Source organism: Macrotis lagotis, chromosome X, assembly GCF_037893015.1.
Source record: "Macrotis lagotis isolate mMagLag1 chromosome X, bilby.v1.9.chrom.fasta, whole genome shotgun sequence".
Taxonomy (NCBI): domain Eukaryota; kingdom Metazoa; phylum Chordata; class Mammalia; order Peramelemorphia; family Peramelidae; genus Macrotis; species Macrotis lagotis.
The window spans coordinates 663,319,857-663,347,458 of NC_133666.1; the positions used below are offsets into that span (position 1 = coordinate 663,319,857).

Below are 27,602 nucleotides of genomic sequence, written 5' to 3' on the forward strand. Positions count from 1 at the left end.
GATTTCTTCAGTTTCTATTGTATATCCAACACTTAGCAGAAAAGCCCTGTCACATGGTGAGCACTTAAGTTTTTCAAATCTCTTCCCCTCATTTTTAGGTGAGAAACTTGCCTTATACTTCTTTTCTCAATGCCCCAGAACCCATAAACATCATTTTCTACTCTTTCTTACTTTTCCCCATTCTCTGGGAACAAGATGTTTCCTTGCCAACCCTTATACATATCCCTTTTCTTCTCCTTTTTCATCTTCTCCAGAAGATTGTTCTCTCAACTCCACTCTTCCCTTAATCTCCAATCTCTCCCTATCTACTGTTTCTTTGCCTACTATTGTTAAATATGTGCCCATTTCTTCTATTATTAAAAATAATATTTCTCTCTAATCTATATCCCTTAGATATTGAGATTTCTCATCACTATTTCTCCAGATAAATTCCTTTGAATTTAGATACAGCTAAGTTTGGCAATGAATAAAGCACCAAGAAGATCTGAGTTCAAATCTGTTTTAAGATTCTTAATAACTAGGGAAGCTAGGTGGTGCAGTGGACAGAGCACAAACCCTGAAGTCAAGAGGACCTGAGTTCAAATCCAACCTTAGAGACTTAAAAATTACCTTGCTTTTTGACCTTGGGCAAGTCACTTAACCCCATTGCCTTATAAAAACCAAAAAAAGGGATTTTTTTTAGTTTTTGCAAGGCAATGAGGTTAAGTAGTTTGCCCAAGACCACACAGCTAGGTGTGTCTGAGGCCGGATTTGAACTCAGCGACGCCTGACTCCAGGGCTGGTGCTCTGTCCATTGTGACACCTAGCCACCCCTAAAAAAAGGGCATTCTTAATAGCTATGTAAGCTTGGATATGATATTTCACCATTGTTGCCTCAGTTTCCTTAATTGTAAAATGAGAACAATAATAGTATCTCCCTCCCAGTGTTGTGATGAGGATCGAATGAAATAATATTTCTAAAGCACTTGGCATAGTGCCTGCCACTAATTGATGCTTAATAAATGAAAGTCACCCTCACCCAAGTTGCTTGTTTCATTGACTTTCTCTAGAAAGTGTTTAATAAATATTTATTTACTAATTGACCTTATAAACAAACTGTTCCAGATTCCACTAGTTGCTCTTGCTAGTGCCACAGGCAACTGCTATTCGCTTCTTTTTTTATATGTTTCTATAATGCTATCTTACCTGATTAATTGTGTAAGCTCCTTGAGGGCAAGTAGAGATTTCTTCAGTTTCTATTGTATATCCAACACTTAGCAGAAAAGCCCTGTCACATGGTGAGCGCTAAATAAATAACTGCAGATTGATTAAGAAATTGACAGGACTTAGCAGCTAATTGCATATGAGAAGCAAAAGAAGGAGAAGAATTCCAGATCATATTAAGGTTAGAACATGGGAGACTGAGGGACTTTAGGTGTCACAGATAAGAATAGTAAAGTCAAAATAATAAAGTCAGAAAGGAAATGAGTTCAATTTTGTACAAGCTAACCTTGAGGGGCAGTGGGACATTCAGGTAGAAATTATTTTAGGGAGGGGCTTTAGAACTTAGAAGAATTTGCATACTTTTATTTTTTTTAATTTTTTGGTTTTTGCAAGGCTATGGGGTTAGTGAATTGCCCAAGATCACACAACCACTAAGCATTCAGTGTCTGAGGCCAGATTTAAACTCAGGTCCTCATGACTGACCCACTTGCCTGTCCCTATTTTGCCTACTAAGAGAATCTTCATTCTTAAGTATGGGGAAGGGGTTCTTAATCTTCTTTATGTGTATCGTGAACTCCTCCACTATGGAGCATCCTAAGAATGTCTTTAAAATCATAGAGGCAGCCAGATGTTCCAGCAGACATAACCCTGGCCAAAGTCAGAAGAGATGAATTCAACTATATTTTCAAGCACTTAGCTGTGTGAGCCTGGGCAAATCATTTCACCTGTCTTCTGCCTCAGTTCCTCAACTGTAAAATAGGGATAATCACATATACTCCCAGATTGTTGGGAAGATCAAATGAGATAATATTGGGAAAGTGCTTAATATAGTACCTAACACATTAATCAATTTTTGTTTCACTCTTTTCACAAAATAAAATACCTAGGATTGTAAAGAAAAGCAATTATATTTAAATAAAGTTTAGAGTTACCAAACACTTTACAAATATCACTTTATTTTATCCTCACAGTCCTGAGTTTTAAGTGCTCTTATTCCCATTTTAGACAAGGAAAGCGAGATAGGGTATTGAAGACCTGCCCAAAGTCACACACCTATTAGCATCTAATTTGAACTCAGACCATCAAGACTCCATACCCAAGTGCTGTACCACTTAGTTGCTCAATGATTTCATTATAACAGCAACACTAATAAAAATGAAATCACCTTATTGTTTCCTCCACCTCATTTTTATGCAGTAAATTCTCTTTACCCCTGTAGAATCAGTACATATTCTGTAACAGTCTTAGAGGGTTGTTTAGAGCATTGAAACGACCATGTTTAGGTCACACAACTATAGACCAAAAGAAAGGATTCCTGGTTTCAAACATGCTAGAGATACAAAAACCAAAAATGAATTAAATTAGTGCTTGCCTTCAAGTAGCCTACATTTTAACTTTGCAAACTGTCCTCCTGGTGAGAGGATGAGAATTCTCATTGAGAGAACTTATTTAATTATATCAAGCCAAAGGATACATTTCCACAGGCTACTCCTATTCTAGCCACAGAATTCACAGGAATCAAAAAGTGTTGTAATGGCAGCTCGGAAGGTGAAAGAAAGATTATTACAACAGCTACAGTGAAATATGATATGGTCTCAATCCAGACTCAGTGTAGAGTAAAGTTCCATTTCAAGGCAGAGAGAGTCACAGAGAAATGCCCCACTGAACAAAGAGAATTGTTCCATGAGGAGAGCACTTTAATAATATTTTTTAAAAGCAAAAATGGATCCCAAAGCTAAGGCTATTGTCAGTTCTTCCTCCCAAGGCACCCTTCATGCACAAGCCTGGTCTGAGCCTCCTGTTTTAGGGCTGAGGACATCGGATCCATTAACTCCCTTTCCCAACACTGCAAGAGATACAGGAATTAAGCTTTTGTTCATACAGTTGGCATGGGTTGACTTGGGGGGGTCAGCTTTTGCTCAATTCTGTACTAAAGAGGCTTTGGGGATAGCCAAGGAAAATACGAGGCAGACAATTTGGTGACCATATGTAAGCTCTGGCTGATGTGATTATTCCATAGCCCTGCTGCCAAGAAATTGCTTCAAAGGCTCGAGCTGTTCATAGTCCAAAAAAGTTTGTAAAGTATTCATCTGTGAGCGTGAACCAAAGAGTCTTGCAGACTACTTTTCTCTTATATGCAAAGATAAATTCCCAACAGAATCTTGCTATTCTCAACCCATCTATTCTTCCAAAGACCACGTGTTCATCACTTTAAGAAAAATCTTACGGGACAAAACAGATGAATCTAAAAATCATGATTCATGTGACAAAAGAATTCCATTTAAGAAAACTTCCCTTAAATAATAATACCCCCCTTTTAAGTGAGTGTTCCCAGATCATCACTACCTTGCCAGAGGAGAATTGGTTAGAGATAGTTAAAGCCCCCAAACTGGGGGAGACTAGTCTTTGAAGAGACACCAGACCTGCAGAAAAAATGACTTAAGAAGTCTCTAATCTATGGAAGTGGGACACCAGAACAGTAGGGGAAAGTGGGACAAAGGATGTCAATTCTTCTGAGTCTGAATTAGCAGAGGAGTCCTAGACAAATGTATCTCATGCATCTCAGTTGGAGTTGTTAGGCTCCTAGCTCCCAAACTGAAAAGGATCTTAGAAGCCATTTCCCTAATTTTATCAATGGAGAAACTGAGTTCCAGAGAAATGAAGAGATTTGTCCAAGGCCGATGAGCCATGATTTAGATCTAGGCTTGGAAAGGAGATCAGAGGTCATTTAATCTAACTCCCTTAATTTAAAGATTACTTTAAACTGATTACTGGAGAGATGAAGTGATTTTTCCCAAGGTCACATAATAAGGCAGGATATGAATACAGGTCCTTTGACTCCCAAGATGAGGGCTAGGTAGTATGGTGAATAGAGTAGGACTGAAGTTAGGAAGATTTGAGTTCAAATATAGTCTCAGACCCAGGCAAGTCACTTATTTGACTGCATCACTTTCATCAACTGCAAAATGGAATGCATAATTTCACCCACTGAACAAGGTTGTTGTGAGGTTCAAATAAGATAATTTTTTAAAAATGTGGCATAATATTCTTGTCGTTCAGTCATTTCAAGTGTTTCTGACTCTTCATGATCCTGTTTGGTAATTTTCTTGGCAAAGATACTGCATGGGTTTGCATTTCCTTCTCCAATGCATTTACAGGTGAGGAAACTGAGGAAAACAGGGGTTAAGTGACCTGTCCAGGGTCACACAGATAGCTATCTAGGGCCATATTTGAACTCAGGCAGATGAGTCTTCCTGACTCCAGGAGAAGTGGCCAGGGCACTATGGTACCACTAGGAGCCATACTTAGCATAGTAGTACCAATAAATATTTATTCCCTTCATTTTTTACCCCTTCATGGGCTCCTCACTTCCTGACTAATAAGAAGTCAATTCAATTGAATTCAATAAACATTTATTAGACACCAACTATAAGTTGTGCCAAGTGCTCAGGACACAAAAAAGAGACAAAAGACCATCTTTGTTCTCAAGGATCTTATAGTCTAATCAGGGAGATAATATGCAAATAATATATACAAACCAAGTGATATACAGGATAAATAGAAAAGAATTAAGCTAGGGAAGGCAATATAATGAAGAGGGGCTGGGGAAGGCTTCCTGCAGGACATGATTTTACTTGGGACTTAAATGAACAAACTCACTGCAGTAAACTTCAATGCAGTAGTTTCCTAAAGAAGAAAAACCCTTCCTGTTTCCTCCATCTCATTTTTCTGCAGTGGGTGATGAAGTCGTGCTATGAATGGTGACTTTTTTCAGTATTTCAGACCTGCAATTTCATCAGTGTGGGTACTATGCCCATCACACTGATCAGATTGAGAGCGTTCTGCTGTTCAAAGGGTCTTTGAGCATCATTTTGGCTGAGAAAGTCTTAACTCTGAAGACAACCTAGTGATGAGCCTCTCATCTCTGAGAGCCATTCCCTAGGAAACATATCTCTATTCAAAGCTTTTCCAATCAACCAGGAAATCAATCAATTTTGAGAAACCAGTATATCAGTCCATGCTACAGTGAGGAATTGGGGGGATAGTAACCAAGGACCAAAAAGGGGATTTCCAAAGAGTTTTAAAACTACAGTGATTTAAAAGTACATTTTCATCAATACATATTTTTATTTTATTTTATTTTATTTTATTTTATTTTATATTTTGCAAAGCAATGAGGTTGTGACTTAGCCAAGGTCACACAGCTAGGTAATTAATAAGAGTCTGAGGCCATATTTGAACTCAGGTCCTCCAGACTCTAGAGCCAATGCTTGATCCACTGTGCCAACTATTTTTAATACAATTTATTATATTTTAGTTTTAATTGAAACTACTTTTTTTAAAAAATAGGCAATTAGGTGGAGCAATGAATAGAGTATTCAGCATGGAGTCAGGAAGACTCATTTTCCTAAATTCAAATCTGAACTCGGACCCTTATTAGCTGGGTGAACCTGGACAAGTCACTTAACCCTATTTACCTCAATTTCCTCATCTGTCAAATGAGCTGGAGAAAGAAATGGCAAACTATTCTAGTATCTCTGACAAGGGAACCCCAAATGAGGTTATGAATGAAATGACTCAAAACAACTAAATCTGTATTACTCAACATATTTCCATCTTTGCTCCTAGAGAACAGTAGCTTGAAGAATTGAAAAAAATCAGTTCAGTAAAACTAATCAAGATATCAAAAAGTATGACATCATATATATATATAGTGTTCCATACCCCTAAGACTCCCCGCTCATTGGGGAAAAAACCCCAACACGTGAGGGTACCTTCCTGTAGCTCCTCTTAAGGTTCAAACTTGGTCTACTTTCATAAAAGTTATTATTTATTGAAAAATGTAATGTGTTGAAAGATGCAGTATCCTCTTAAAATTCGGTTTACTTTTGTTGTTCCTATTCAGTTGTGTCTGACTCTGTGATTCCATTTGTAATCATTATTATTTCCTTTTACTTTGTTTTGTTTTTGACAAAGATACTGGAGTGATTTGCCATTTCCTTCTCCAGCTCATTTTTATAGTTCAAATCTGGCCTCAGACTGAGGGCAAATCACTTAACTTTTATTTGCCTCCAGTTTCCTCAACTGTAAAATGGGGAGTATGATATGATTTACCCTAAAGGCTTAAATGAGAAAATATTTGCAATGCACTTAGCTGTATTATGTTGTTTAGATGTTTCAGTCACATCTGACTCTTCATGACCCTATTTTTTTTTTTTTTGGTAGAGATACTGTAGTGGTTTGCCATTCCTTCTTCAGCTCATTTGACAGATGAGGAAATTCAGACAAACAGGGTGAAGTGACTTGCCCAAGGTCACTAGTTAATAAGTACCTGAACTCAGGAATAGGCGTCTTCCTGATTCTAGGTTTGATACTCTATCCACTGCACCATCCAGTTGTTTCTTCTGTCTTATTACACCAAATCTCTAAGGCATTTGGATTTCCCCCTAGGTGCAGAGAACACCAATCAGATAATCTGAAATATTGGTTTTGGAATATTCGATGGAGTCTTTTTCCTCCTCTCCTACCCCAAAAGATTTTAATTAGAAATCTTGTTTTGTTCAGGCTAATATCAAAATTACTTTGTAGTCCATTGTCCATTCTCCAGCTAGTGGGGGTGGAATGGACATCGGAATGGAACTAGATGCTAGGTGACACGGGTCTGGACTTCCCTATTGACTGTAGTTAATCTACCAGTAAAGAAGAGGAGTTTGATGGTATTTAGAATAGTTTCCTTTCCGGAAATCAGATTCTAGAGGCAATTGTTGTTATTGTTTTTGCCCTGACGTTGGTGTCACAGTAAGATTTATTCAAGATTCTAATGGGACTCCAAGGCTGTTAATTATGTGAAAAGTGACAAGTAGGAAGGCTCAGCTCCTGATGAATGTCAGATTTAGTCTTGGCTGTCTCCTCAATGTGAATCCAGTGGGGAGATGAAAGGCTGGGGCTGAAAATCATTTGTTTCTTCTCTTCTCTTCTCTCTCGTGCACTGAGAGAGACCTCTAAGACAACTGGGAAAGAATTGTGGGCAATGTGCAACTCAGGTTACCCACTTTTTCCCAATTCTCCTCATATGCCCATTGTTCCTTTCCTCACTTCCTCTGTATCTCACATTACTGTCATTATAATTAAGTAACCTTTACATATATCAAACTAAACTGTCTTAGAGGAAGCTTCCGCAGGCTCTGAGGGCAGCTATGTTTTCACGCATCTCAAGGGGTTTTTTTTTTTCCCCTTGGTTTTTAATGATTTTTGGCAGTAGACACAAAGCAATCAAGGCCCTCCTTGAAGCAGCTGTGTAAGCAATTCTTGTTTAACTGGAGACAATGAAAAATTAATCCAAACTCCACGTAACGAAGTTTTCATAGAAACAATGAAGTCCCTTGAATCTTATCATCTTCAACAGATGGTTGCTGACTGTCTCTATTTACTAAATTACCTGTCAAATTTTACTATTTTCTCCACATAGATTTCAAGCACAGGCACTGTCTTTTTGTCACCTGTTTCATAAAAAACCTCTCACATAAATTGGAAATTAAAACTGCAAAGCTAGCTAATCCTCCTTTTCCTCCACTTACCTTGCCTTCCACAGGTAGGAGACTTCTCTTTGATATGCAAGATCATAGATTTAAAACCAGATGGGATTTCTGTGATCCTTTGATGCAACCTTCTCATTTATTTTATATCTGAGACATCCAATTCCCATAACAGTTTAATAGTAAGAGGCAGAAAATAGAGATCCTATTTTTTAAAAGGTACCTTGTTTAGTTCATACTACTAGTAGTAATAATCAATATTCATATAGTACTTTATAGTTTGCATAATGTTGCTATTTTATTTTTACAACTCTGGAATATTATTATTTGGTTTTTTTTAGGTTTTTGCAAGGCAAATGGGCTTAAGTGGCTTGCCCAAGGCCACATGGCTAGGTAATTGTTAAGTGTCTGAGACCGGATTTGAACCCAGGTACTCCTGACTCCAAGGCCGGTGCTTTATCCACTACACCACCTAGCTGCCCCTGGGATATTATTATTATTATCATTAATTATTAACTTCCTTTTTATGACTATGTTGATATTTTTACTATTTGTTCCTTTTTTACAGATGAAGAAACTGAGGCAGGCAGGGATTAAGTGATTTATTCATGGTTAACCAGTTAGCAGGTATCTGAGACTGGATTTGAACTCAGGTCTTTTTGCCTCTGAGGTATGGCTACTATGGAGCCAGGAATATAATATAATTAATACAATATAATGCAATACGATATGCTATGCTATGCTATATAGAATGGAATAGAATAATAGAATATTAGTTATGCAGAAGATAGATTTGGGGATAAGGAGCCAGGAGTCCTGTGTTTTAATGCTTCATCAGATAGGAAATTATTTATTTATTGATCTATTTAATGTTCAAATGCATTAAATTGACAAAAACATCATCAATAGTTCTGAGTTCCAAATTTTTTTCTATTCTTTCTTTCAATCCTGGACCTTCCCCAAGGCAGCAGGGAATCAGATATAGGTTATACAAGTAAAATTTTGTTAGTTAAAAATGCTACTCCTAGTAGCAATAATTTACTGTTCAGTTGTGTCAGATTCTCAAGTGATTCCTTTTGGGGTTTTCTTGTCAGAGATACTGGAGTGGTTTGCCATGTCCTTCCTCAGCTCATTTGCCAGATGAGGAAACTGAGGCAAACAGGGTGAAGTGACTTGCCTAGGGTCACACACAAAGCAAGTATTTGAGGCTGGATTTGAACTCAGGAAGATGAGTCTTCCTAACTCCAGACCCTGGAGTTCAATTGATTTTGCCATCTAGACACAATGAAATTATTAATGGGAATATGATTCAAGTGCTTCAGTGAACTGCTTCCCAGCATCACATAATTCTTTAAAACATTCAGATCTAAGTTGGCAGACTATGCTATCTCCCAGGGTCTTGGGTCTGATGTGCCCTCACAAAGGAGAGGTTAAGGAGATGGGAGATATGTTATTGGGGGCCTTTATATAGATCTCGTATATATCCAATTATTTCCATGTCATTTTCCCCACTTGAGGGCACAGCTTGTTTTTACTTTTCTTTGTATGTCCCTGGTGATTACTTAGCACAAGTTTGTTGGACCCAATCAGTGTTTTAGAGATGCTATGGACTCATGGGGCAGAATAGGATGTAGGAGACAAATTTCCCTTTTTCCATCATTTTACTGAAGGCTTTGCCTTTAGGGTTGTGTCCAACCTCAGGGAGGCATTGTTAGTCACAGAATTTCATGGGACAGAACGATCTTAAGTCACAGCTGGTCCAAATTCAAAAAAGAATGCAGCCTCTAAGATAGAACCACTTTAGAGTTGGAAGGAAATTTAGAGATCATTTAGCCCCATCCTCTCTTTTTTTCTAGATGAGGAAACTGAGGCCGAGAGAAGTTGTGATAAGCAGGGCTATTTTGATGTTTCTTTGTATTATGAATGCTGAACATCGTGTCTGATACACAGTAAGCACTATTCATATCCCAAAGAACACAGAGTCTTGTACACAGTAAACACTTAATGAATACTCATTGATTGATTATAACATCCTGAAGGGACATCTCCTTACTGAATTCTGGTTATTGTCAGAAGCTATTTACTCCTAAGAAAGTGGAGATGAGGGTATGAAGCCAAATGATAATGAGGTCAGGAACAATATTGCTTATTTGGCCTTTATCTTCTGGTAAGATATTAAAAAGTTTAAATTCACCTCTAATATCCAAAGGTTAAGCTTTTCCTTTATTATTCCAAATAGTTTAGAAAGTCATTTTATAAGTGAGAATTTAAAGGTAACATAAAAACCTGGGTTTCTCAAGGCCTTTAAGATTAACCTTATAAGTAAAAACAACAATCATTTTTATCTCCATTTTACAGATGAGGAAAACGGCTATGATGCTGCCTTCAGCTCTGGTCAGATGGCATCAGGAATCCTATGTTGAGTTCTGAGAGATATATTTTAGGATGGATTTTGACAACTGATTAGTGCTGAGAAAAGGGCCAGAAACTGAGAGCACCTTAAAAATTCTTGCTCGATGAGGATTGATTGAAGGCAATGGGGAAACTTTAGCCATCTTCATTAAACTTGTTCTGATTGGTCCCAGAGGATGGAAGTGGCAAAGAGACACATTTAGGCTAAGAAATTACAGTCATCTAAAAGTTGGATGGGTTGCCTTGGAAGGGAGACAGTTTCTTCATTGCTGGAAATATTTTAGCAGATGTAGGATGGCCACTCATCAGAGGGCATCCTTGTTCAGGCAGAAGGATGGACTAGCAGTCCTTAAGGTCACTTCCAACTCTGAACTAATTCTTTGAAGTGTGGCTAGGGAGGGAGTTAATATTAGGAAGCTTGTCCAGTCACCTAAGCAGTGTCTACTGTGGGATTTGATTTCTCCTGATCTCATATCCTGTGTTCCTTCTATTCTACTATACTCCCTCAGAAGGATTTAGTGTTAGTTTGTAATGATTCTCCAGGAAACAACAAAAGAAAGCAATGACCTAGATTCTAGTACCCTTATTGTAAAAACAATCAATATACATAGTTCAGAAATAATGTTTCAAAATTTCACTTGATGAATGGACTAGCATAATACATTTAAATAAAAAAGTGAAGGATCCATGCTTTGAGATGGGGGAAAAAGTCAATTTTTTTTTCCCAGAAGGTACTCAGTGTTCATATTAGCATCTCTGGGGCAGAAACCTCTGTTTCCCTTGACTCTCCTCCCTCATGTTTGTCACCTCAACCAGCTATTTTTTCAATCACCTTCTCTCACCTGAAGGACTAAAGCTAACCAGATTTCCCAACTGCCTCCTGCCTCCTCCAGAAGCACATTAAAACCAAGGGCCTGTAGAATACATCTGTCAGTCATAGAAGTCCACATCTAATGGTACCAAGGGCCTGGTATCTTGTGGGCCTTCTCATTCCCGCCCAGTTGCTGGACTTTGAACAAGTGGCCTTGCTCTGGCTCCTGCTGTCAACAACAACCTAGTTTCTCATCACTTGCTTAGATCTTTAACGATCGCCTTTGGATTCGGATATTTGTGCCTGTCTACATTTTTTCTGATAATGATAATGATAAAATGGCATCGTTGTGACAACATCCACAGATATTTATCTCTAGATAGATAACGACGTAACTAGATCTCAGTATACATCCATACTATTTGTTGCTATGCAGTCATTTCAGTCTGATTCTTCATGATCACAACTGGAATTTTCTTGGCAAGGGGACTGATATGATTTGCCATAACTTCTCCAGTTATTTTTAAAGTTGAGGACACGGGGGTAAGTAAGTTACTTGGCCAGGGTCACACAGTCTCTAGCATCTGAGACTGAATTTGACATCAGTCCTTTTTGAGTCCAAGAACTATGACACTTAAAGATATGGACATATCTATATTTATAGGGATAAATAGATCCGCCTTTATCTATAGCACAAATAGATAACATAAAACATACACCCCTCTTCTGTTCCCTTTCTCCATATTTATACTATCTCAAGCTGTCTCTTTCCAACAAACTCTAACTTTCTCTCTCTTTCTCTCTTTCTCTCTCTCTCTCTCTCTCTGTCTCTCTGTCTTTCTGTCTCTGTCTCTGTCTCTTTTTCTCTCTATCATTCTATCATCTATCTATCTATCTATCTATCTATCTATCTATCTATCTATCTATCTATCTATTGTCTCCCTGACTCTGAGGTCAGATCTCTAGCTAGTACTCCATACGGCTTCTCAATAGAAGAGTTGACTCGATATCCCCTATTCCCACTTTGCAGAAGGGAAAAAAAAACCTCAGTGAGGTCCAGTAGACATAGGAAGTGACTCCTGAATCACATACCAGGTAAGTCTACAGATTTGCACTTAGTTCCCTTCAGAGTCCAAGGCTAGCAGACACTCTTGTGCCACACAAGCCATTGTCTCTTCAGCCGTAGATCTGCTCCTATAGCTCTTTGCTGTGTGTGCTTATACTACTTGTAAGTGTGACCTTAATTATACTCCTTGAATTATTTTCTTTTTATATCATATTTTGCCCTGCATGTCATGGGGCACTGTATTCTTTGAAGAATTAAAAAAGACGGTATCAAGGGCAATGGAAAAGCACTTGGTGGGTGGGAGGAAGCTCCTATTCATAGAAAAGAAATACAAAGATACCCACCAGGGAAAGGATATTATTGAACAAACAGAAGATGAAAAAGAAGATGGAATTATCATAGATAGGAAGAGTGAAAAATAATCTATGGACTCAATATACTGACTGTGACTGTGTGCAACACATTCCACTGCTTTGGGACTTAATTTCCTCCTTTGCAAAATGAGGAATTGACATAGATCAGGTATTCTTATTCTGTTTTTGTTGTAATCATGAATGAAACCACTAGGCAGTCTGGTGAAATCCTTTGACAACTTCTCAGAATAATATTTTAAAATGTTTAATATAACACAAAACATTAAGGAAATCAATTATATTGAAATGTAGTTATAACAATTTATTTTTTGCAAGGCAATGGGGTTAAGTGGCTTGCCCAAGTCCACACAGCTAGGTAATTATTAAGTGTCTGAGACTGGATTTGAACTCAGGTCCTCCTGACTCTAGGGCCGGTGCTCTATCCACTGCACCACCTAGCCAGCCCAACAAATATACATACATATATATATATATATATATATGGAATGAAATCATGGACCTTAGGGTAAGAAATCCTTGACTTTGTGGTCCATTCCAGTGGGCAGGTTATGAAGGATGGATTGGGATTGATTTTTTGGAAGGAACAACCACATTGATTAGATGTCAGTCCCATTTGGTTATATTTATATCTTGTCTTCTTACCAAAATTAAGCCTTTGTCAAGAGTAGCAGCCATTACTAATTCTTCTCATTTGTTACCATCCACCCTAGGTTCTTTCTAGGTATTCAGCAAATATCTGCTGACCTTTCAGGAAAGGAAGTTTTCGAGTTAGCCATAAGAGGAACAGAGACAAAATCCTAAAAAGCAATGGAGCCAAAGGACACCAAAGGCTCCACTGACTTTTTGTTTTTGGCAAGGCAATGGGGTTAAGCTAGGTGTATCTGAGGCTGTATTTAAACTCAGGTCCTCCTGACTCCAGGGCTGGTTCTGTATCCATTGTACCACCTAGCCGCTCCTCTACTGACATCTTCTGAGACATAGAGTGACATAAAGCAGCCAGGGAGATGTTAAGATGGGTCGGCTTTATATTTTTCTTCCTCTGGCCTCCTCATCTCCTCCTAAGGCAGGGAATTAAAGCCATGATGGATGAGGTGCTGCTCCAATTTTTTTCTGGCCCAGTTTTCAAGAACAGTGATGAGAAAATATTGAACTCTAGTTGAAACACCTAAGGTGTAATAAGGACTGCCTATGGAGAACTAATGCGATGTTGCAAACTTCAAGAAAAGGTATCCTTTTATTAGGTTACCTGGGTGATGAATGGGGGGGGGCATAGCCTTATGGAATGATCTGTCACCATTTCTTCAAGGCAATGGAGAACTAAGTAAGAGTCTGGAGGGACTAATTTAAAGTTATTAAAATGGTCTTCAATGTGCTTTCTGCTAAAGTAATTCAACTAAGGAGCCTGTCTTTTTCTCTACCTGCCCATTAGGTTTCTTCTGTTCCTCTTAGCCCAAGTAGTAATTTAGCTAGAGCCCACTGTTTTTGGTTCTATGAGTAGCTAGATGGCACCATAGTGCTTAGACTGTTGTGCAAGAGTCAGGAAGACTCATCTCCATGAATTCAAATCTGGACTCAGACTCTTAGTAACTGTGACCTTGGGCAAGTCACATCACCCTGTTTGTTTCAATTCCTCAACTGAAAAATGAGCCAGAGAAGGAAATGCTAACTTCCTCTGGTATTTTTCGCTAATAAAACCCCAAATGGTCATGGGGCAGCTAGGTGGTGCAGTGGATAGAGCATTAGCCCTGGAGTCAGGAGTACCTGAGTTCAAATCTGGCCTCAGACACTTAATAATGACCTAGCTGTGTGGCCTTGGGCAAGTCACTTAACCCCAATTGCCTTGCAAAAACCTCAAAAAAAAAAAAAACTCCAACAGGACAACAATAGCAACGAAAACAACACTAGATAGACAGGAAGAGCTGGTTGATATATGCGAGTTGTGTGACTGAGTTCCCTAACCTCTCAACACCCTAGGTAATTCTCATGACTAGCTTCATATGAATACTAACAATGGTGTTAACAGTAAAACATAATATGACTAATATAATTTCTATGGAACTTGAAGATTGGCAAAGCACTTTGCAAATATCTCGTTTCATCCTCAAAACAATCTTGGGAAGTAGTTACAATTATTATATCCATTTTACAGATGAAGAAACTGGGGATGATGTCTTCATCTGAGTATGTCAGAGGCAAAATGACTTGTCCAAGGTCACATAGCTAGTGTCTGAGGCAGGATTTGAACTCAAGTCCTCAGTTTCAATACTCTATCTATTTTGCCACCTAGTTGCAGAGAAGGTATTAGTCTATACTTAGTTTCCTTACCTAAGGCTTTTTCCAAAGTTCCAATGAAGACTTTCTCTTATTGATGTTTAAAATTTTTTTAAATTTTTAAAATTTAAAAAAATTTTTTTTAAATCATTAAAAAATGATATCTTTTGCTTTTTAAAAATCAACTATTTCTTACTGTATTACTCTCCCATTTATGTTTTTTACTAATTGAGTATTCATTACATTTTTGTTGCATAGCATCATAGATTTAAACCTGGAAGAAGCTTGAGAAGTTATCAGGTAAAGACCTTTTCTTTCACAAGTGAAGAAATTGAATCCCAGGTAGATAAAGTTACTTTTTCTTAGGTGAAATTTGAACTCAGCTATTCCTGACTCCAAGATCACTCCCTTATCCATTATACTCATCTTGTCTCTCAAGAGAAGACTATTTGCTTTCTTTTTTACATAAATCATAAGTCATAGAAGTAGATCTAGAAGGACCCGTAGATGTTGCTTAGAAACTGAGACTCAGAGAGGTAAAGGGAGTGGGTAGGGGTCTCATGGTAAAACCAGGATATGAATCCTCTGTCTACCTCTATATCGGTCGTTTTAAAAAAATTTCATTTTTATTTTTTCAAGGCAACTGGGTAAAGTGCCTTGCCCACGGTCACAGAGCTAAGTAAGTGTTAAGTATCTGAGACTGGATTTGAACTCAGGTCCTCCTGATTCCAAGACCAGTGCTTTAGCCTAGCTTCCCCCTAAATCTGTCTTTTTAACCCAAACACTATTCTCTGGAACCAAGCAGAATGTTTAGTCTGCCTTCTATAGAACAACTTTCAAGTATCTGAATATTTTCATCAAGTCTCCTCAAAGTTTCCCTTTTCCACAGGTTAAACATTTTCATTTCCTTCCATGAGTCCTCAAGGGGGACTGGTTCCAGTCCCCTCAACATCTTAATTACCTTTTTCTGGTTATTCCAACTTATCACTGTATTTATTAAAACAGTATGTCCAGAACTAAAAAAACTCAAAAAGTCATTTCCTTATTTTCTGACATTATGATTCTCTTATTGCAACTTAAGATTACTTTAGAAAAATTGTGTGCAAATAATTTTACTATGAGATGGGGGGGATTTACAAATACAGTAGCCCCTCTGATTTGCCTCTTCCCTACTTGATGTTTCACTTAGTTCAAAGTTTGGGCCCATAGAGACTTATTGCTGCCTTCAGTTTCTTTTCATTTTTTTTTTTATTTCTGCAAGCAATGGGATTAAGTGACTTGCCCAAGGTCCCACAGTTTACTAAATATTAAGTGTCTGAGGTTTGATTTGAACTCAGGTTCTGACTCCAGGGCCAGTACTCTATCCCCTGTGCTGCCCTCTACCTTCAGTTTCTAGTGTACTCTTCAGGTTGGTGTTCCTCATAATATAGTTCATAAACCCTAATCAGTATGATTTCTCTTAACAATCAGCCAACAGGAAAAAGAAAATAGCTCATTGCAAAGTCATTTACTAAAATGTTACACTAAGAAATGCAGCTCCAAATAGCCCCTTGGTTTGACCTCAAACTTTGGACAATTTTCCCACCAATAAAAACATTCTCATGAAGGAGAGTTGGCATATGTTTAAGAGTACAATGATAAGCGTTCAAGTAGGCAATATATGGGGTCAAAAACAACTCATAACTAAAGAATTTTAGGGCCTTGATGTCCTTTTGTTTCACATGAAGTCCTCACAAATTTCCCCCTTGGGACTAGTTTCTCTATTGGGCAGGTCATGAGTTGGGTTACTAGTGTCTACTCCTCTATGTACTTTGACACTTGCTAACCTATTTTGTGAGATCATAGTAGGAAATCTTTTTGTATGTATCTTATATCTTCTTCTAATTCCAAGTGACTTCCTCTCTCTATCTCTGTTTGTATAGAGAGTATGTCTCTTTTCCTGCAACTCAAACTAGACTGAATTGAATCCTCAATTGATAGATGTGGTGTTTCCTTCTGAATGAATAGCTCTGCTCCTAGACATAATGGCTTGGGAATGGAGGCATGAGACAGAAATCACCTCCTACCTTCCCTCTCCCCGTGAAGAGGACATATTTACGAATGGGTTGTATTTTGTTTAACTGAGCTGGACTGTGTTGACTATGGTTAGTAAGCTTAGTCACATAATGCCCTCTAGGGATGCCTAGCCTATGGTACTACTCTTGATTCATTGGGTTAACATATGGACACAATATAATCTGTGATCATATACTGTGACTATATGTTCAAATCCTCTCTCTCTTATAGAAAATGAGGTAGTGTTCTCTGATCTTATGGAGCTCACAGGAACATAGAAACTTAGAGGACGAAAACACTCCAGGACCATTTATTCCAATTTATCTTTGAATGACAATCTCTTAAATGATGGACAAATGACCATGAAAAATGATGGGGTTGGATTATATGCTCATTAAGGTTCCTTCCACCTTCAAATCCATGATTCTAAAGTGGTGTCTAATAGTTCAGTGAATAGAGCATGGGACCTACAGTCAGGAAGATGTGAGTTCATCAGAAACTAGCTTTGTGATCTTGGGCAACTTCATCCTGTTTGCCTCAGTTCCCTCATCTGTCAAATGAGTTAGAGAAGGAAATGGTAAAACATTCCAGTGTCTTTGCCAAGAAAACCCCAGGTAGGGTCAGATGATTTAAACAATAAAAAAGTGGCAAGTACCTTAGAATTCACAAATAGATTAGGGCGTAAAGGAGAAAGGACCTGAACATTGCTAAGTATTAAAACTGTTCGCCAAGTTAAAGACTATTAGAAAAAAAGTATCATAACTTTGATAATACAAATCAATGGGAAAATTGAATTGAATGATAACAATTCAATTTATACTTCCCTTAGGAGTCATTTAGTTTAGCAGATGTTCATGTTTGAATTGAATTTGTTGAGTTTGAATCAGTCAATTAACAAACATTAATTAAGAAGCAATTATTTGGCAGAAAGTTGGTATCATCTTGCTATGGGGATGATAACTGGTAATAACTAGTGTTGTTACTTTGGATAAGTAGGCCACTTAATCTCACTGGGTCTCAGTTTCCTCCTCTGTCATTAATGAAATTAGATTCTATTAGTTATAGGTAGTTCATGGATTAGAATTCTGGAACAGGAGTCAAAAAGATGCTAGCTCAAATCCAGTCTCAGACACTTTTTTTTAGGATTTTGCAAGGCAAATGGGGTTAAGTGGCTTGCCCAAGGCCACACAGCTAGGTAATTATTAAGTGTTTGAGGCCGGATTTGAACTCAGGTACTCCTGACTCCAGGGCCGGTGCTCCATCCACTGCACCACCTAGCCGCCCCTAGTCTCAGACACTTAATAGCTGTGCAACTGCAATCTTCCTGAGTTTCCTTATCTATAAATTGATAATATCACTGCCACCTTCTGCCATGGTGTTACAAAAGAGAGAGTTGTAAAGTGTAAATTATAAAATGCCATAAAATGTTATCATCATTATTATCATTGTTATCTTAAAAGTTCTTGAAACTTGAAAGTTTAATACTCCCAGCATATCAGCATATATTACATATATATATTTTAACTGAACCTACAGGGACCTCTCTAAACTAAACTTCAGTGGTGAGGGTAGCTAGCTACTTAGGGATGAAAAAGAAAGGAGATAGTCTCTGGGTTGTTTCTTTTGACTGTAAACTCAAGTAGACAAAATAGGTTACAATCATCCCCTCCTGTGCATTACCTTCTCTGCCAGGTAAACAGGTCATTTAGTGAATCAATCTCTTCCCAGGAAAGGACTTGAAATCAAATGGGGATCAAGTGAGACCTGACGTGTTTACTAATTTCACAGTAGAACCGAATTGTTCATTTCTTATTATATACCATTTAGGCCAGAGATTGGACTTGTGGTTTTATTTGTAATCAATATTCATTCCAGTTAGGTACAAATGAAAGAAATGCCCTAAGGACCAAACCAGAGAACAGTGAAACCAACCTATCTTTAAGTTAACATTTTTCTTCACAAGAGAGGTTCCTTTTTTGTGTTTGTTATTTCCTTCTTACTCTACAGGAGTTATCTTGCTTAAAATTACCTTTCTTTAGTGAGACCAAACCTCAGTGGACTTTGGTTACCATTATTATTTTTTCCCCAGATTTAAATAATAATTTGTAATTTATTTCTTTTATCAGTATTTTCCCAGTGAATAGTTACCAAAGAATCAAGTTGAGATTAAACATTATTTTTATGCTGATAATTAGAAGCCCAAAGTGGCTCTCCTGTGATATGAGAGAAGTAACCGAAAACAAAACAATTGATTGAGGTAAAAGATGAGAAGCTGTATGCTTTTTTTAAAAACACTTATCTTTCTCTGATTGTTTAAAATTAATATTGGATAAAGCTGAGAATTTCCTAGATGTGGATTGGGTAGCATGATAGATAAAGCATTAGGTCTGGATCTAATTCAAATCTGGCTTCAGACACTTCCCAGCTATGTGACTCTGGATAAGTCACGTTACCCTGTTTGCTCAAGCTATCTTATATGTCAAATGAACCAGGGAAGGAAATGGCAAAATCACTCCAAAATCTTTGCCAAGAAAATCCCAAATGGGATCATAAAGAGATAGACATGACTCCACAAGAACAAGAAGAACAAGTTATTATGAGGCCACAGGGATCCTTCTGTATATCAGGGGTCCCTCTTTCTATTTCCGTTGGACATCAATGGTCCAGGCCTTGTTAGGGTCACTTCCTCATCAAATTGAAATATCTATGAGAGACTTTAATGGAAACTCAATGAGGTTGTGAGGCTTTCAAAGATATGAACTCCAAACTATTTGAAATAAAATAAAACAATCATAGCTATAGAAACTCACTCACCATAAGCAATAGAAACAATCAGAGCAGGGTTGTTTGAGATTTGTTTCTCTGGTGACTGAAAACATTAACAAACATAATTAAAAAATAGAGCTATAATTTTTTGGGGGGTAGATCATATAATCCAATGCTGGGAGTTATTCCATCATGAATTTAGGGTTAGCTGTCAAAACATCAACCCTAAAAGAGGACTTATTGGTAAGAATGATGACCAACCAAGCTGTGCAATGAGTCAGTTTTCAAGATTCCTCTTCTCTATCACGTTAAGATAAATTGATTTTGTGATTGAATATTTAACTTCTGTTCTCTTAGATCTTTCATTTCATTTTCTTTATGTAAGTCCAGAAACTAGTAAAAGTTAAATGCATTTTTCAAAATGTGAAATTACCCCCCCCCCAAGAAGATTTCTAACCCACCAGACCCAGGATAGTTAACCTTACAAGGATTTGATAACACCAGAAAATGTCTCAAAATATGTGCTAAAGAATTTTCATTCAGCTAACTCCATTACCCCTGCCCACAAGAAGTCTTGTTTAACCCAGAAAAGGAAGGATAAAGTCATTATGATCATTCTCTTCTTTATGAGTTGTTTCCTTCAAGGGGCTAGCCAAGAAATTCCACAGGTCTATGTAGCCAATTAGATATTATATCTCAAGGTGGCTGTCACTGGAAACCATTCTGCCTGTGAATATTTCTTCTCTCTTGCTCTCAAGGTAAATCGGGGGCTGATAAGCAGATTCTTACAGCTTGGGAGTTGTCCAGAAGGATTGCTTCCCCACAGCTACAAGTACCAAAGATTTAATTAAAGGAAACCTAAGCATTGACAAATTACTGACAAGGTTTTTTGATTGGTAAGGGGTGTGAAAGGAAGGGTAGAGAGTGAGGTACATTTATACATTCTACATGAGGCTTTCCACCTACAGTTATAATCCCCAGCCACATTCTATAGTGTGGAAAGAAATGGATTTGAAAAGAAAGACTCAAGGGGCAGCTAGATGGCACAGTGGATAGCACACTAGCTCTGGAGTCAAGAGGATCTGAGTTCAGATCTAATTCAGACACTAGCTGGGTGACCCTGGGCAAGTCACTTAATAAAAGAGAGGGTCTAGATTCAAATTCCAGCTCAGATACTAGTTGCCTTCTATTTGGCAAGTCACTTTCCTTCATCAGTCTTCTATTTAGAATAAAGAAATTGGATGAAATGAGCTGTGGACCCTTTCATCTCTCAACCTATGGTTCTCTGAGCAACTGATTTACAGTACATTCATATACAAATATATATTCATATACATATGAAAAATCATCCTTTCCTGTTTGGAGGCGATAGCGGCTCCTTTCAAGACCTTCAGAGATGTCATGAGGTTGTGGATAGTTTTGGATTTGGAGTGAAGAGAGTTTATAAATCTCACCTGTGAAATTTAGTAATACTGTGATTATGGACATGTTCCTTAATTTTGCAGAATATCCCAGGTCACCCAGATTTGAAGTCAGATCTTACTTATTCCAGTCTTGGTGTTCTATTTACTGTTCCATCTAGCTATCTTAGCAACACCCCCAAAACAATTTCCCTAATCAATGAACATAGACTTGTTGTATCAATTGTTCTAGAATAGGAAGGGATGTTAGAGACCATTGAGTGAGAAAACTGAAGCAGAAAGAGGTTAAATGATTTACTCAGTGTCACCCAGCTAGCAAATACCTGAGGGAGGATTCAAACCCAGTTCTTCCTGATTAAAACTCAGATTCTATCCTCTCCATTAGATTGTAAGCTCCATAAGGATAAAGACTATCTTTTGCTTCTTTTCGTATCTCTAGTGTGAACACAATGACTTGTATATATATATATATATATATATATATATATATATATATATATATATATATATAGTAAGTGATTAATAAATGTTAGTACTTGATTGATTCATCCTCTTACTTTCCCTAGAGGAAGGTTTCAGATTTTGTACTAAAACATAGCCCAAAGAGGAAGCCTTGGCAACAGGTATCCTACAGGCCAGGAGTGGGATTAATGAGCAGGCCCCACTTTCTTTCCTCATCCTGCCTCTCCATGTCTATACCTGTCTCTCTAATCAGTTTACTTGACTATAGACAATGAAGGGGAAAATGCCATTCATTTAATATATTTGTCTAACTCCTACTGCATGGCTTATTTGTATCCAACCTGTGGTAGAGCTCATAGTGGTCTGATCAGCCCATGTCAGACACAATTGATACCAACATAGTGATGTCTTTTTGGTCCTCTTCAAGAACAAGGGACAACTAAACCAAGTCACATAAAAGACACTTTGAAGGTTGTTACTGAGGATGGTCTCTTCCCTCAATCTTATAACCCCCCATATAACTTAAAGCACATTTCCCCCATAGAAATGAAGGCAGAATGTTGATAGGTTCTTAGGGCATCCACAAACTAGTTTAATTGATTATAGAAATGCAACAGCTTGTGCTCCCTCCCTCAAAGAAAGTCCATAATCTCCTTGGGCAATGATGTGATGCCAATGGAACTGATGTACCTATGAAATGTACTTCTTCCATTATAACTGGTGGAAATTGGTATAAATTTGGGGGCTAAGGTCAGCTAGATGCTACCATAAAACTGTTATTGACTTCACTTGCTGGGAGTATGTGTGTGTGTTCTCTGTTAATCCACTGTACACTACCAGTCTTTGGAGTGCTTCCTTACACCCCGCATCTAGCCCTGAGAATTCTAAATGTAGGTACGATTCTCAAACAAGTTGGAACACCACCTTGAAGGAACTTTGAGAATAAAATATATTTCCAGGTAGGAAGGATGAGCCTGGAGTTAGGATGATTCATTTTTGTGAGTTCAAATCCAGCCTTAGACATCAGCTATGTGATCCTGAGCAAGTCACTTAATCCTATTTCCCTTAGTTTCCTCCTTTTCAAAATGATCTGGAGAAGGTAATGTCAAATCACTCCAGTATCTTTGCCAATAAAATATCAAATGAGAAAGTCAGACCTGACTGAAAACCCAGGATAAGGTGGTATAGTAGAGAAAGTGTTGAACCTAAAGTCAAGAAGGATGAATTCAAATTGGACATTGAATATTTACTGTGTTTCCCTGGGCAAGTACTTAACTTCTCTGTCTTTCTCAGTTTCCCCAACTTGAAAATGGGGATTTTATTGCACATACCTATAGGTTTTTACTGAGGAAAAATGCTTAGCATATAGTAGGTGCTAAATAAGGCTAGCTATCACTATTTATTATTATTATTATTACTATTATTATTATTATCTCTGTAAAATCTACTTAATCAACCAACAGATATTTTAATGAGAACTTGAGAGAATAAGTGAGCTATTATGTAAGCTGTCTCCTGTGACTGATGCTAAGAAGTCAGGGAAGTTTGAGTTGGTCCAAGTATACAAGTAATTTAGTATAAAGACAAGATGCATGGGTTCCATCTTAGGGAAGAGAACCAGTGTATAAAGGGACGAAAATCAGAATGGGAGACAGGGGACTGACATTCTAGACTTAAGGGTACCATTGGCTTAATATGTGACTTTAGGTCACTCTTTTAAGCTTTATACCCTCATTTTGCCCATTCAAAAAAAAAAAAGAAATTTGGATCATATAATTACTTAGGCTCCTACTGACTCTTAAATTCTAATTTTATGCAAGCATTAGGCTCAATAATATACAATTTAATAAACAATTTTCAAGTCTCCACAATGCCCCAGTCACCTTAGTCTGTACTGAGGGAGAGGGAGGGAGAGAGAGAGTGGGAGAGACAGAGAGAGAGAGAGAGAGAGAGAGAGAGAGAGAGAGAGAGAGAGAGAGAGAGAGCCACCATTGAACCTTCAAAGAACTTACATTCTTCTGAGATGAGATAAAAGGATCATAGAATCTGAGATTCTGCACTTGAAGGATCCTTAGAAACAATCTACTTCAAACTCATCATTTTACAAATAAAAAAACCAAAAACTGAGATACATACTGTCAAAGGAGTTAATATTTGGGTTTATTCCCTTTCTCCCCCCCCCCCGCCCCCATGAGGTTAATAGAATTGCTCCGGGTCACACAATTAATAAGAGTAAGAGGCAGGATTCAAACTCAGGTCTCTGATGATTCCAGGTCCAGCCCTCTCTGTGACTCACCTTGCTGTCTTAGTTAATGGAGGAGGGAATTCCAAAACACACCTGTTTGATGTGATCAAGTCAGAATACTCATGCCATAATATTCTACCAGTGCTGAATTACTGGTCTGACTTGGGCTTAAGGGACTCATTAATTCGATACTATGTCATTGCAAGACAGATGCCGAGAGATTTATTTATAGTATGTATTTTCATTTTCAACTAGGGAATGAGCATTAGAATTCTGAAATAAAAAAGGTGAAGTTAATACAAAAAAAATCCCTATCCTGGTGAATGGGGGCTTGGGTTAGCAAACACATGAATTAGTCTTTAGACAGGCTCTGCTGCGAATACATCAATTTGTCATTATCTCTTTGCTTAACCAGACTTTTCCTATCTGGTTTCACCAAGAGGCTCTCTGGCATAATTAGATGGGTAGATAAATCCTCTATCTCACTTTCACAATTATCTGTTGAGATAATCAGCACCTCCAAACCTCAGTTGATAGACATGTAGATGACAGATGGAGCAAGGCATCAGATCAAGTTTGATTAGTCCATTCTGATGTTTGTAATACATACAAACAGAAGGCATAGGAGTCGTGTCTGCCTACATTGGTATTAGGAAACATTGTTTACAAATGTGGCAGGATAATTATTTATGAACAGAACAACGAATTGTCTATAGAAAAGATGTATTGAGATCTTGTCTGACTTCAGAATGCTAAGGCTTTGGTGAACTACTCAGGCTAGTTGGGAGACTTGTTGGTCTAGAAATGCACCTGGAGGCAAGACAAATGTCTATATCTCTCTCGACAGATGGTTGTCTATTTTCTTTCCGAGTTGCAGAAATACCACACTGAATCTGAGTCATCCTTGAGAGATTATTTTTCCTAACTTTGGACATTGTGGTATTTTTCTTTAAAAGCCCAGAAATTTAATTTCCTATGATAATAGAACGGTAAGTTCAGCGCTCCAAGAAGTCTAATAGATTATTTTGTTCAATTTGTTCATTTTACAAATGGAGATATTGGAATTGGTTGGGGGATCAGTTTCCTCATCTGTGAGAAGGGAGTGTTGAATGTGAGGCTTCAAAGTTATCTCCCTTCAATGAATCTACAATCCTATGCTCTTACTGTAAAGGCTCAAAAATGACAGATGACATTTCCAAGTCCATGAGTTTGTGTAGTAGAGACAGAATTTGAACTCAGATTCTCCAAGTTCATATATAGCCCTTGTTCATCTACACCAAAATGTCTTCCTGTATTTTTATCCAATTACTAGTGGTTGAAGGGGAAAGGCAGAGATGGAGCAGCTGCTTTAGAAGATGGCATCTAGGAAAGAGTTTTGGATTTATGATCCATGTTTCAAAATATATTGGGGGTACTTAACAAGAGCTGGGGAAAAATGTATTTGCCTTGTGCCTGACAAATCTAATCTAGGGACTTGAAAGTAAAAAGGAATTGGGAGAAAGAAAAATGCCTAAGAATATCTATAAAGCCAGAGACCATAGACAGGAGATACAATAGATAAAGAATAAAAACAGTGAAAAGCCCAGAAATTCCCAGGTGACAATATCCAAGAAAGGAGTCAGAAACGGAGCTGATGGCTTTGGACATTTATATACAAATATGCAAAGTTTGAGTAATAAGTGAGGTGAATGAGAAATTCTCATGCAAGGAGACATAAATGATGAGAAGGTATTATTGAGACTTGGGAGGATGAGACCCATGATAGCAATATAGGTCTGAAAAGGATATACCATAGTCAAGACAAGTCAGAAAGCATTTATTAATCCTCTAGCATAGCCTGGGCACAGTGCTAAGAAATGAGGATACAAATAAAGGGAGAAGTTGGTGGGAGAAGGGCGAGGTGGGAGTTTGGGGTAATCATAATGAGTTCTGTTTTGAAATTAATGAGTTTAAGATGTCTACTGGACATCCAGTTTCAGATATCTGGGAGGCAGTTGCAGAGGAGAGATTGGAGGTCAGCAGAGAGATTGGGACAAGACAAGCAGATTTAAAAATCATCAGTATAGGGATGATAATTAACTCCAGGAGAGCCAATGAACTCAACAAGTAAAATACTATAGAGAAGGAAGAGAAGAGGTTTGATTGATGTAATGATGAAAAGAGACATTTCAATTATCTGGACATTCTCTGAAAGTAGAATGGCCAATTTGGACTTGCCTTACTGATCAATTAATGAATAATCAATTAAGAGGAACCTACTTTCTGCTAGACACTGTATTAGATTTTGGGGATAGGAATGGGAAAAAACTGAAGAGTCTACCCTCAAGTAACTTGCATTCTAATGGGGGGAGACAATATTTAATAGATAAGTAAGAAGATATTTAAAAGTACATGAGTATAATTGATATAATGATGAGAAGAGACATCATTTCAATTATCTGTACATTCCCTAAAATCCGAATGGCCAATTTGGATTTGCCTTATTGATCAATTAAGGAGTAATCCCTCAAGAGGAACCTACCATTTGCCAGGCAGTGTATTAGGTAGCCCAGTGAATAGAGCACCAGTCCTGGAATCAGGAGGACCAGAATTAAAAACCAGCTTTGGACACTTGCTACTTGTGGGATCCTAGGCAAGTCACTTAACCCAGATTGCCTCCAAAACAAAGAAATAAATACAGGCAATGGTTTTTAAAATGGGGAGCCAGGAAAGGCTTCAGGAGGTAGATCTTTTAAGGTCGATCTTTTAAGAAGAAGAAAGGAGAGCCTTCCTGGTATGGGGGTCAATCAAGAAAAGGGCAAGGGGCAAAGGTTGGAATGTTATGGATGATGAATAGCAAGATGACCAATTTGACTAGATTAATGAAGGTATGAAAATGAGTAACTTATGAAAGGGTTAAATATATATGTATATATACACACATATATTTGAATATATGGACAAGATTGCAAAGGATTTTAAATGACTTTAAATTTTGAAATGATTTTAAATTCCTAGAGGTAAGGGGCTGTGTGCCTTTTGTATTTATATCCCTAGCATTTAGCACACATAATAAATGCTTAATATTTTTTTAAATCAGCTATTCATTTCATTTGAATCGCACAATGACCTTGTCAAATATGTTCTCCAGCAATGACTAGTTATGTTTTGCAGATGAGAAAACTGGCATAAAGAAAGATGAAATGTTTGTCCAACTATTACTGTCAAAAATGGACCAAGGTATTTCTGTTGCCCTGTTAGGCATAGAATTTAACTCACTTCTTCATGTTGCTTCTCCTGCAGACAAATCACCAGAGCACCTAGCAGAATCTGATCATTGTTATGAGACAAACAGCTAAAATACTATTGTGAGAAATTGCATCCTTTTAGTAGAAGGGAGAAGAAAAAAGTGAAGAAAGTAGATGAACTTTGCCTTGAAGAATAGAAAACAGATATTGGAGAAGGAATTGCATTTGGAGAAGATGATGTGAGCAGTGGTATGGAGGTGGGAAGGTATGGGGACATGTTGATAGAACAATGTATAATTCAGTTTAATATAGGCTATAAAGGAATTTTCATATTTTTTAGGTTGGCTGATTTTGCTCCTTTCCTTGGGAATAATATAAGATAAGGTTGGATATTTGGTTGGGGTCAAGACCCCAGGAGTTGAGAATCTCAGGCAAAGGAATATGAATGGTCTTAGATTGCTAGGAGACTTGTCTTAGACATTTCTGGCTATTACCATAGACAAGTTATTTAATATTTTCAATATCTGGGCATGATAATGGAGATGCTTGGACAACAGAATATTCTTTTGGGTAAACTTCTCCATAAATCACAAAGTGCTATAAGAATGGGAGTTAGATTTCCTGAAGTCTTTTTTTTTAGGTTATTGCAAGGCAAATGGGGTTAAGTGGCTTGCCCAAGGCCACACAGCTAGGTAATTATGAAGTGTCTGAGGGTAGATTTGAACTCAGCCCCTGACTCCAGGGCTGGTGCTC

At 37.7% G+C, this 27,602-nt stretch overlaps 1 protein-coding gene and 1 long non-coding RNA gene across 2 annotated transcripts in view; one reads left to right on the forward strand and one right to left on the reverse strand.

Annotated features, from left to right (window-relative positions):
* TMEM132C (transmembrane protein 132C) overlaps positions 1 to 27,602 on the reverse strand; it is a 540,167-nt gene that overhangs the window by 167,959 nt on the left and 344,606 nt on the right. The window lies entirely within an intron of this gene.
* LOC141501417 (uncharacterized) overlaps positions 1 to 27,602 on the forward strand; it is a 150,506-nt gene that overhangs the window by 89,125 nt on the left and 33,779 nt on the right. The window contains exon 3 of the long non-coding RNA XR_012472228.1: positions 26,905 to 27,088. This is a non-coding gene — a long non-coding RNA (uncharacterized LOC141501417). The remainder of the gene's footprint in view (positions 1 to 26,904; positions 27,089 to 27,602) is intronic.